Below are 13,028 nucleotides of genomic sequence, written 5' to 3' on the forward strand. Positions count from 1 at the left end.
GAGATTTTTTTGTGGGGTCAATCACAGCCTGTGGGTCGTCGGGGAAAAATCGCGTGTTGGAACCGGCGACATTTGGGCGGGAAATTGCTTTTCATTCCTACATGGTCCGGTAGCCCGATCCGGTCGTCGTTCTAATCCGCTTTATCTAAAGGGAAAATACGGCCTGGAATGCACCCAACTACAAAACACGTTTTAAACGAAATGATATTAAATGGAAAGAGCATTTAAAAGTAGAATATAAACGTTCACACAACCATCCTTTAAAATTGGGCGTTTTTGTGTTATTCTTGCGAGAAACTTGCGAGAATGAATTTCAGGGGTCATAATTTTGTCTTCGAAAAATCGAGCTGTTCAGTCTGTGCTATAATTATTGTGATACCAGCCGCACAGTGGTCGCATTCTGCGGACATGTAAGAAACAACATTTGTGTACTAGTGCTGTGTGTAAGTTGTGTGACACACACAACGTGTATCGTACAGTGAATGAAAACGACAGGAAATACGTATGTGTACTCCATCGCGTCCGATGTAAACAACCGGGTTTTTCGTCTATTCTCGGGAACTGTGAGAGTATTAGGTTGGTTTCCTTTCAACCAGATCTTTAACATATTATAAGTAAACAATCCAAAACATGACATTTTCCAGGAATTCAGGCCGTAATACCCCTTTAAGGGAGGCACTACTTTCGTCCAGAATAAAAGTGTGACACCTTTAATGTAATGCTTTATTTAAGGGACACTACTTTCGTCCGGAATGCATAACAGTGCGGCCCTTGAATGTAATGCTCGGCAATATTTGCCAAAAACCGTAAATACTGACGAATAACCAAAGTTCGTGTATACATGGGTCTCTGAATTAAGTATGTTTCATTTGCTCCCGTGATCAAGATGTGGAAATGAAAAACATTAAGAGTGAATTGTACAACTCAGTTTGATCGGTCACTTGATATCAAAAATGCGCTCCAGGCCTATAGCAGAAACGTGACACCAGAAAGGATTCTGACAGAAATGGTGCGACCAGGCGGTCCGTGTTGAAATAAATGCGTTTAAATTGAACGAGTCAATATAAGAATGCCTGACTGAAATCCAGAACCAGGTGCCATTACTAACCGCATGTGGAAGTTGTGTATTTATTTCCATCGGGAAACTAGGGCTATATAAATGTACCCAAAGCACTTCTGAACGAGTGTGGAATTTTTATATGAATAGACTTTATACTTTGGGTGTGACATCGCACAGTATGTGCATGCGGCTAAAAGAATTACGTTTATGTAATGTACGTGCCCAGAATAATCTTTACAAGCACGACGTAGGTGTATGGAGTGGTTTGGTAGAATAAATTTTGCAGTATCACATTAACAACCCTACTTTTACGACAAGCAAATGCCTGTTTAATAATAAAAAATCAGCAGTGACTCTATAGACTATAATGTTGGGAGGTATTTTCGAAATCCAGGTGGTTTGACTTTTAGGCAGCTGAAAAATCGACAATACAAAAACCCTCCCATGAAAAACAAATAACCATGGACGATCAGGCAAAATCGAAAAATTAAAAAATAGGCCTATAGTAAAAAAAGTAGGTCATTCAATGTTTATTCCGTATTCAAGTCACAACTTGATGTTGATATTGAAATTTCTGCTCCTTCCCAATGAGAAGAAAAGAGCAACGGATGTGGGGATTTACTTTGTATAAGCAGTCTGTATGTACCAAGTCGGAACGGGGAATCACATCCAATCGTGACTAGGATGTAAGGCAATCCAAACCCCTCTCGTGTTCTCTTATCACCTCAAGGAGCAGCGAGAAACAGGGGATTTCTTCTGGCTTCCTCCTCTAACCCTCTGCAAATAAAATCGATCGAAGCTTTCCCCCCCCCCCTCGTCAGGTGGCTTTTTATTTGCAATAGAATATTAGACTCCGAGCGCGCGGCGAGTGCGACCACGGTGGCGGCGTTTCCGTTGAAATTTCCCGCGTCGGGTTTCTCCCGCCTTTTTAAGGCTGTGAACAACATTTCCGTAACGTGCTCGCGTCGCGCTCTCGAGATCAAACACTAAGAAAGGTCGAATCCGCGCTGGGAATAGGTTAACGACCACGAGCTAGCTGCGGCTTCAAAGATGCGCACCTCTTAATTGCCCTAAAGTTCAGATTTTCTTTGAAGATGATCAGGTATTTTAAATGCACAAAAAATACATAATTTAATTGTAAAAACAAAAAAAAAGGTATCAAGCGTACTCTTTTGAGAACCTCAGACTAAAGGTATGTTGCTGTCCTCTTAACATTAATCATAAATCTGAACTTTCATAAATTCAGGACCCAAATCTACGTCCATGCTCGTATGCATTGTTTGCCTGTCTCAATACAGTTACTTTTCCAGTATGAAGAAAGCGTTCAAAGGGTCTCACAAGCAGCGTCCTCTGAGATTTCTTTAAGTGGCGCGACATCCTTTGACTCTCAAGTCGCTGCGAGCAACTATATAGCCTCCTTCCCCCACTCACATCCTCTCTTTGTTGCTCATCAATACCCGGTAAAACTCTTCTCAGAAGTTCTCAAGGGGAATTCCCACGAAAGAGATGCTCTTTTACACAAAAGGTAGACCAAATTTTAAGCAGGACATTATTTATGAAGATTCAACCAAGGAGGGGGAAGGTTTATTTTCAGGTTTTTTTTTTCATTGACGTCACTGTTATAGCAACGACTTTTTATAACTCATGGGTTGTTCTTTAAATAAAATGAAGCAGTCCCATCGGTTAGATTTTAAACTTTTGGGTCTTACCAAAAGAGAAAGGTTTACAGTTTTTTCTTCACATTGACGTCACACAGTGTCCAGTGCAACCGTGGCATGTAACCCAAGCGTCGGTTAATATTTACGCTTCATATTGTTCGCATTGTCTGTCTGAAATAATCATGAGACTTTTTCTCACTTTTTTTTTTTTGGTCAGTGGGCGACGGCTTTTAACGCTTACGCGGAACACGAATGCGCGTCTTCGGTTACAGTGACATATTCCATAAACACTTCCCCCCCCCCCCCTCACTTCGGGCTTTCGTTCGGAGGTTGCATCATATTCAGCATTTTTCTCCCCTCTACTCGTGTTCACAGAAGAGCCCAAGGCTTCTTTCCTGTTGTCCTTAGGATTTAGGGTCGGAATACTGACTGTGACAAACAAAACTGCTGACAAGTCGCCGCAAAATGTTGCCGGAATTCGATACATCAGATCAATTTACCTGTGTTTTATTCAGCTTTTAAAATTGTCAAAGAGTGGCTCATCGTCACTCAAAAATGTCTTATTAACCTGAATGGACACAATAATATTTCCATCCAGTTGTTTTGAAGTTCAGATCTGAGATTTTGTTATCGAGGACACTATAATAATTGCCCGAGGGCAAATCAAGGCCATAACCTTCCCACACCTTCAAAAATCACATTTTACATCCGGCAAACACAAACCAGAACAGTCATAACTACAGCACGACCTATACGTGGAGTGGAATAATAAACACATCCCATCCTCTGAAAAGGTCCCCGCGGAATGTTTGACTTCAAAACTCCGCCAACAGTCCCAACAGACGGATTCCGTTTGGTTCAAACCCCTCTGAAATTCAATAAAAACAAATTGTCTGATTGGTAAAAGCGAAGCGGCTGAACACGAAGCAAAATGTACAGCCATCATGTGCGATGTCGACCTGATGGCACGCGCGGAGCATAAAAACAATGGCGCCACATCCACCCTCGGGTATTTTTCATGTTGACTGCTGTTCCTGTGAGGTTCGCCGTAAGGTGCACATGGATATGCATTCTATTTTTTTTCAAGACATTACACAAGACCCTCTGCTTTAGCTTCTTGGTCTTGTATGACATGCATTCTTACCAAACTGAGACAGTCCGGCGACACACCAGATCCAAAGGAAGCACCCGCTTAATTGCATGCGTATTAATTTTTGTCGACAATACTGAAATTATATTCAATATAATGTGTGAGTGCGGATAAACCGTCTGTCAAATCATTTTGATGCATCGGTGCGAAGGCGCACTTTTGTGCTGCAAGGCTGAAACGTATATACGACAGTCTCAACGAAATTAATTAAACGAAGCTCCCCAAGAGTCCGCGAGAAAACAGATGGTACATATTTTTTTATTATGAAAATCGCTTGGGAGAAGATGATAACTATACTCGTATATACGTTGCCTATCGCTGACTTATTCCAGCTGCATGCTTGGTGCGATTTAATTTCACTTTTTTACAACACGTTTCTACGCTTTCGCCACAAGAGAGGTCGGATCTGCTTGGGCAAAGGTTCAGATAAATAAACAATATTCTTAATACAAACAAGTGTAAAAGCTCCATTGACCAATTAAACCTAACCAGAGAGCCCAGCCCAACGATGTCAAGCTTGTTAGCGACTCAAAACAATTCCGGTGTCTGCGAAATGTGGAACGCCAAAGCTCATGCATTCAATAATTCATATCACTTTCTTCGTCAGACACATCATTCCATTCGGCTAAGTCTTCCATTCGGCAAATTTATTGCTACCTTCGGCGAAAACACCATTCCAATCCTATTAGAATTTGCCAAATAAATGGAATGATGAATTTTCCGAATGGTGATTTTGCGATATGGAATGCCTTGCCTAACGGAATGATGAATTTGCCGAACGGAATCATGAATTTGTCGAACGGAATGATGAATCTGTCTAACGAAACGATGAATCTACTGAATGAAATGATTGTTTTGAATGACATGAACTACGGAGGGCAGTTTTGGCGTTCCATACTGCGAGGCTTCGCCATACATTATCTTCAATTAAACTGTAACCATTCCTTTCTACAAACATTAGCTTTAAGTTTGCATTCGAAATATGAACAGCTGCGATGATACTTGTCATTCGTTCCCCTTAAATCTCCAATTTCAGCTAAAACTAATATGCCCGACCTGCCTCAGCATTTGTATCTTATCCATTCATATGCCACTGGATTGTCTCCTGACGACGGGTAGTACATGTATACCGTCCGAAACGCTGAGTTTCCCACACCTCCATGGTTTCCCCGGTTCTATTCAGAACCTCAAAAACTCACAAAAGAGATTTGTCACACGGTGCTACCGCAAATCTTCATCATTCTTATTGTTGTCCTGGAACGACTTTTAAAATCTTCCACAATTGGTAAAAGTTGAAGAGAAACACAGTCGCACCAACAGGCACAATTGTCATCAATTGTCGGATCAATTATGTTATAATCTCTTCTTTTGACGGATCAACATTCCAAACCTTGTTGCCGGAAAGATCAAAGACTTCGTTCTCCATAAATAAACCCGCCTGTGTATTTCCGTGAATTCACGGCGTATAATGAGCTGCGTTGATCCATGATTGTTACCATGGAACCATAAAGCTATAGATCCATGTTGTTACCAACAAAGTGGCATTAAAGACGATTAGTTGGGAGAAGAGCAGCTAGCGCCTTTGTATTTTCTCTGACATGATTTGGGAGATAGTGTTTACTTCATGTGAAGTGTCTTGTTTGGTACACACGTCGCACGTTGGTACGGTGGTATATGCACTGCCTTGGACCATGGAGGAAGGGTGCTTGGACTGTTTGTATTTATAAGAGAAGAGTTCCGAGGCCTTCTCGAAATCACGCATGGTATTACATGTTACCAGGTGTCTACTGCCAGCAAATACTCTTAACAATGCAAGAATACTGCTCTTGGTTTTAATAAAGTCCAGGAAACTAGGAGCTGCCTAAAGCCATCAGCCATTATCTCGAAGTCCATAGTAGTAATCCGTATTATCAAGGACAGTTCTATAAAGTAAGGAAAGATACATACACTTATTTTTGACCCCGTTAACTTCTCTGTGAACAAAATCCAAATGTAGGAATAATTATATAAATCCCCGTCACGTTCCTTTCCCTGCATTAAAATGGGCCTGTTTTCCCACAATAAACGTGAATTCGAAGCTCAATGATATCCACGCTGCCCTTGATTAGATTGTAACTAGGCCGCCTTGGTGTCGACTCTCCAACCCAGGTGCATTTTGATTTATACCTAACGGGGCCACTGGCTGTCCTCCAGACATGGGTTTTGAGGTAGTGACGGATAATATCCTGGCAAGCCGAGATTTATTGCCCCTTCGGGCTGTGCGACGATCGAGGGTATGTAAAGGGACTTGAAAGCAAATTAGACTCGGATCGAGTCTGACCCTGTGGTCATTGTATCAGTCGGACACGCAGACCATTCGCGCCGCAGTAGTGGTAGGAAACGTAGTGACTAGTACTATACCTAGAATTTGGTTCATCGAGAGCAAAACAGGAGGAAAGCAAATTGCCTGTGCTAAAAAACCTTGCTGGATTTGGAATTGAAGAGAGAAAGTATAAAGCTATAACAGGTACTTGCAAAAAAAATCGCGTATTCAAGGATAAATTCAATGGTCCATGTTTATGTGCCAAATTGGACGTTTGCGATGGCTTCGGGCTCAGATCAAAACCTCGAATCAAGGCTACACGAAAGTCTGAGGCTATTTAAATGGATGGGGTTTCTTGTACCGATTTGGAGATTAATGATTTCATGTCATCGCTCCTCCGGTGAACAAAAACAAGCAAAGTCTCCCCCGTGGCAGGCAGACCTACAATTGCATTTTCACGGTCTGCAAGAACTCGGCCAGCGGGGGCCGCAGGGAGCTGGGCACGGCAGAGGGTTTCCGGCGATGCTAGGTTTACGAACCTGCCGCCGCCGGGAAGTCGGAGGAAGAACAAATATGATGTAGGAAATCAGGACAGTTTCCAGAGGGATTTAACTTCTACAGACCATTGCGAGACCCCACTTTTTGTGATAACTTTGGGCTTGTTTTCCACCAGTACTGGGACGCTCCACAGCTCGCTTTTTGGTATTTCTCACAATGGCACCCCCCCCCCGTAGTGACGTGTTCAGACTTCAGAGCTATATGCAGAACGCGTGTGATGGGCCCTCAAGCATGGAAGCGTCCCAGTAATGGCTACCAGAACCGTCGCCGTAATTTCAAAATTGGGTCTATTCCTTCCTCCGTTTTTATACCGAGCTGCCTGATGCTAGAGCAAGCAAGTGGGCCAACGATGCATCCTCCAATGATCTGCCCATGTTTATACCATAATATACCCTGGTGGAGCTATGGCTCCATGCTCCCACCATGTTCTGACCGTGCCGCCACCCACCTACCTCCCACGTCCAACACGTGGGCTTGTTTTGACAGCAGTAATAATGTCATCGCCGACTACTATGCATGTCCCCAAAATTTTAGATATTACATACAGTCCTTCTCAATTTGGGAAGATTTTTATGTTCACAGAAGGCCAAATCAAGTCCCCGCGGGCCAAAATCACGAGTCTTTATCCGATCCGCCTGCTACCCCCGTTAACCTTTACGCCTTCGCACAGGAAGGCCGAAATCGTAGTGATTCACAAACGAGTTTGTGTGTTTTTACTTTTTTACCAGTTGGACTCCATCTATCAACAGCGGCCAGGTACGCGTGCATGCTCCACGACTTAACCCATCTGCCTAGGACAGCATCCAACGTTCACAAAGTCAACATCCAAATGCCATTGGATTGTAACTGTCTGTGATAATTATTGCAGAAAACAGCCGCTGAAGTCTGCCCAGTCAAAGAGAGAGACAACAGACTGGAAAAGAAAAAGGATAGCCTCTGAAACTGTGGTGCTCATACGTTACAACAATGATTAATAAGGCGGTCATACTGTAAAGCCCATCCAACAAAGTCGACATTATCTCCCGACAGAAACAGTTCATGTTTTTCTAACCGAACTCCGTCCCGTTAAATATTTCTAGTTGCATGGTTAACCTTTATATTAATCTGCCGATTTTGACCACGGGAATTGTTGACCAGACTGACTTTCTGAAACTGTTTAGCCATTAAAAGACGGTTTAGCGTGGAAAACAACATATCGTGTTCGGTACTTTAATGGAGCGATACCTTTGAGGCAAATCAATCAGCTAACTCTTTCGCTAAGTTTTCAGAAACAACACTCGCAGCCAAAGCATGTGATCGCTAAAAGGTTTCCAAGTTGCCTTAAGTTTTCAGACAGGTATAAAATCTTAGCACGCCTTTGAAGTACCTTCTAAACCTTGTAAAATGCCCGAGGGTTATCATAAGAGTGGGCACACATACATATTCACTTACAATTCTAGGTCAGAACCACATAAACGAATCCCTCTCTTGTTTTAATTATTTGTTCACCGTTCTAATTCCAAGCTAAAAAAACAAATGTTGACACAAACACATTAAACACGGATTCAAAAATCAAATTCCAGCTTTATTCATATGCATTTACAACAATGCATCCCTGAGAATAATGTATCCCTAACTAAGAATAAGAAACAGACTATTTCGGGACTGGCGGCGCAGCTACGACCGGAGAGGCCTGGTGGTTTAACCTATCCCAGGCCGCAAAACAGGGAAATAACAATTGGAAAATAACATCACATGCCTGCTTAACCTTCTTGAAAGCTATTAACCCCTCCCCTTTCTTGAATGAGCCAAACCAGGATCCGCCCCTGGTATGCTTTGACCTTTGTGAACGAGAAGAACAAACCGACCAAATCTATTAAAATTTACTAAAGAAAAAAACAGTGTGTCATTCTTATTCGATTTGAAAATATGCAACTATATACCTCCAGGGTGTTTATTTTCTTCTTCCCGCCCCCGTGGCGCCCCGATTATATTTTGACACCATTTCTTGAGCTGAAGCACTTGCACCAAATAATATCCATTGCCAGCTATCATCCTTATTGCAGTCAACAACCGCCTCGAACAAAGCGACGCAAGAACCCCACTGACTTCGGCAATTTTTCTCCGTTCATAACACGTGGCCTTGTGCATACCGCACCGGAGGGGAAACAAAAATCTGGTTATCTTTTCACAAATCGCCAAACGCCATAAATCATCGAGGACAAACATAACTTGTTTGAGCTGCCCGTCGACAATGCCATTTTCCCGACATTCAATAGGGACACCTGTATATGAGATTGAACAACACAAATGCCCGCAAGTCCCAATAATTCCAAGTGATTGATGTATATTGATATTAGACCCGATTTACATTCCGCTAACAACAAATCTCTACCCGTAATGACTGCACCGGCCTTGTAGTACTATTGTCAAGAACTGTGGGGGTTTTTTTTGGGGGGGGGGGAGGCTTTAGTGTTCCATAAATTCAAAATATTTTATAAAAGGTTTCAGGTTATAAAAACAGTGGAGTTCTGTGTGCACAAGTCTTTACAATCTGACAGGGCCTATATTTCCGTGTTTAGGATTGAAGGACATTTTTGGCTCCTTGTATGCCTATGCTATATTATTTTCCTTACCGTAACGCTAGTCAAAGTAATCTCGAAACTGTACAGTAGCCTGGTTCCATGCCCCCATTGTCCTTCGAACTCAAAATATGGGGTCCAGTAACTAGCGGTGATCTTCCATAGTACACGGAAATCCGTGTAATGTATGCAAATTATATGCATGACGTCCATAGGTCTGAATCCGGCCTCTTTAATTCAAAATCACAACGGTAATGTTTGCCTGCAACCAGCCTATTGCAAAATGGCAATAGCCCGGCCACGAATTTGTAATTTTTGAGGTAATGAGCTTTGATTTTGGCAAATATCAATTAAGAGAGAAATATTGCTGTTCAATACATGTCAAAGTATAAATGACAAAAGACTTCAGCAAAACAAGAAGAAAAGAGCCAGAGGGCACATGAAGAAAGAATCTATGTTGAAACCCGTTTCGGGCAGATAGGCGATATATGCAGTTGAAATGCTTGAACGTTTAATAGGGGGTGGGGGCGGGAAACAGTCTAACTGCACAGTCGACCTAGTTTTGAACAAGCAAGGCGCCCTATCGTTCAATGCATACCAGAAAAAAGTACAAAACAAACTGGAACAGGGTGAAAAGTATTCCTTTTTAGAGCAATGACCTACAGTCATAGTCATTTGATTCTAGGGACTACACATCGAGCGATTTACACGCGTCACATGTAGGCCTATACCGGTTAAGACAAAAAAAACCCATGATTTAAGCCGCAGAGTATAATGGGGACAAGTCGGCATTTATTTCAAGAAGACAACGTAGTCCTTTCACAATTATTGGCAACAAGATTTAAATTGCTTGATTTTACGGAGGCCAAGTGTCCGGAGAAAAAACCTGTCTACATTTCAGATTTTTTTTGCTGATGGAACGCCCCCCCCCCTTGCAAAAATTCCTGGATCCGCCCCTGACCTCGAACAAATCAAACTAAGTGGTAGTGCTTGTTCTACATGATCCAGCACTCAGATCCGTACAAACGCAATAATGGACAGAGTTCGAGGTTACTGATAGAGTTGGTTTCCGTTAAAATCGTTTTTAAAGCAAAATTTTCTGATTTTAATGTCTTCGTGGCATTTGCTGGCCAACGAGAACTAACTAAAAAATATCTTCATATTACAGTCTGTATACTGAACTGAAATGTTGTTTACAATCACTATTGTATCTACCGGTCGTTGGCCTGTGATTTCGAGGCTAGAGTGATTTTCACAGCATGCGCATCAGACAAACTTCACAACAGGTTCTACTAGACTGACAAATATTTTATATTCCAGTCCAATCAATTTCAGGCGAAATTGATGGACTATTATTTGTCCACACGTTGGGTCCGAACCACGACGGGACGAACCGCAGGATCACCTGTTCGCAATTTGGATTGAATACTTCAGTTAGCGGGGTGTAGCCTAGTATAATAGCCATCCATCACCATGCAGCCCCGATATATTCTACAGTTTCTTATTTTCCCCCCAAACAAACCCCCGAAGTATACGTCTGCATAAAAGGCTTAAGTAAAGAAGTTTGAAAAATGATTGGTCACCCTATACTATTGAAGTGAAGTGAGTCAGTTTAATCATTTCCTTCGTATGTATATAATTGTTTTCCTAGTTCAGCTTCGAATGACCTGAATTTTGACCAGGAAGATTAATCTGACAGATTCCTGGTTTGGCATTATCTGGGTTAGCATATTTCAACCTGTTAAATTGTTTGTCTCCATCAAGGAATCGTTTCTCTTCCTGAAGTTGTATAACTACACAGTATTTATGTTAGGAAGTGCAGTGCACTGTACTATGGTGGCCCTAAAGGGACATCAAAGACGTAAATAAATTATTTAACGACATCGCAAAATGTTTCGCCATATCACAATTTTTTTCACGACATCGCAAAATATTTCGCGACATCAAATTCACGACATGCAATTGATGTGGTGAATTTTTTTGTCGCTAATATTTTCCCACCACCTTAGAGGGTCTTATGGTGACCTTGCACGACGGCATACATGTCATATTTCAAGTACAAAATAAATGGTTTACAATGCTAAGCATACTTTGCAGCACGTGTACTATTTTTGTCATACCAATTTGCCGTACATACGTGATAGGTGTGATGTCTGTATCCTCTCGCGCAGAAAACCGGAGGCTCCTTCGGACGCGGCTACGTAAACGTCACCCGGTAGTTTAATAAATACTTGAATATTAAAAAAAAAAAATGACACAAGATTGATCGGACTATATAAATCAGCAGACCAACTTTCTCCCGACTGCAGCAATGCATGGCGCGCAGTGCATTCTTTAATTTGCAATAAACGCATCCAAAATGTATACGCCATGCAATTATCAAGGACAATGACATCAAAACGCACCGTGCTTAGTCCTCCCTTTAAAGGGCCAGTATCGTGATGTTATTATTTTTATATTCACACCGGTATTCTAATCTATTTTAAGTTTCTACTTTGCTTCAGGTTATTGGCTAAACAGCATTGAGGCTATTTCCCACATTATGAAGCGATAAAAGAGAAAATCATATATGTACCAACGACTACCGCTGAATACATCGATTATTACCTATACAGCATTTTCATCACCGCTTTACTGTCATCGAGTCATAAAATCAATGGTGAAATTAAGAACCTTCTATCGAAGCCTTGATTTATCTTATTAACTTTTGATCAGTGTGAGCGCAAGGAAGGCCATAATTGTACCATCGACCTTAATTTCCAGCGAACGAAGATCGTTATGATCTCCCACAGCAACGGCGTATAACGACCGGTATAGAGAGTGATTTTTCTTCGCGCCAAAATCGTGCTGTTGCCCGGAAGCGAGGCCATTACGAGGCTGCGAGATTTTTTTCCTTAATCAAGATTTGATTTTTGCTTTCAAGGAAGCGATCCACAGGCCCCAAATAATGTAAGTGTTTTTCATTTCCGGGCGTAAAGCTTTCAGCGAGTTTAGAGAGAAACAAGTTGTGAAGTGTTTTCCGAGTATACTTCTTTCAACGAAGATTTTATATTTTATATTTACGCTAGTTGACGTTACGAAGCTCGCGTCATTGCATACAAAGACAGTAATTTTGCTTTTAAACCCTGAGGACGATTCTAAAATATTTTCATTGGCGAGATCTCCTCGATACGCGTCCTTCCAACGCTATAGCCCTGAGCATTCACGCAACCCCTTTCACAACAAAACTTGCTTTGTGCATTATAGCGTTTCTATCGGCTATGGAATTAAAGATACATTTCAGCCAAACTGCTTATTGAAACTGTCCCATCGGCTTGCTTTTTATATTAAAGAGTTTTTTCCTGCACGGAAGTGTAAAAAGTAAAAGTGTTTGCAAGTATGCAGACTTATTCCAAATTCCTTCCGTGCACAAATTCCTGTCTTTAGTTGCATCCAACTGTCGCGTGATTCTCATCATGAACCTATTCTTTTCTTTCATTTTTTTTGTTTTACAAATTTGCAACACGGTCTTCTTACTTTATTTATCTAGTTTATTCATCAATTTAAAAAAAAATTATTCCTTAAGATTCAAATTGTAGCTTTCAGAGTCACATCCTGTTACGCCTAGATACAAATAGTGAAATATTGAAGAAAAATATTTGCAACTTGCAAAAGGCAATTTCATGCAGGCCGAATGGCAACGAATGCTGATGTGACAGAAATATATGTGCACCCGGGTAATACTAGATTGCGGTTGCAA

The sequence above is a fragment of the Patiria miniata genome, unplaced genomic scaffold, assembly GCF_015706575.1.
Source record: "Patiria miniata isolate m_02_andy unplaced genomic scaffold, ASM1570657v1 HiC_scaffold_13, whole genome shotgun sequence".
Classification (NCBI taxonomy): domain Eukaryota; kingdom Metazoa; phylum Echinodermata; class Asteroidea; order Valvatida; family Asterinidae; genus Patiria; species Patiria miniata.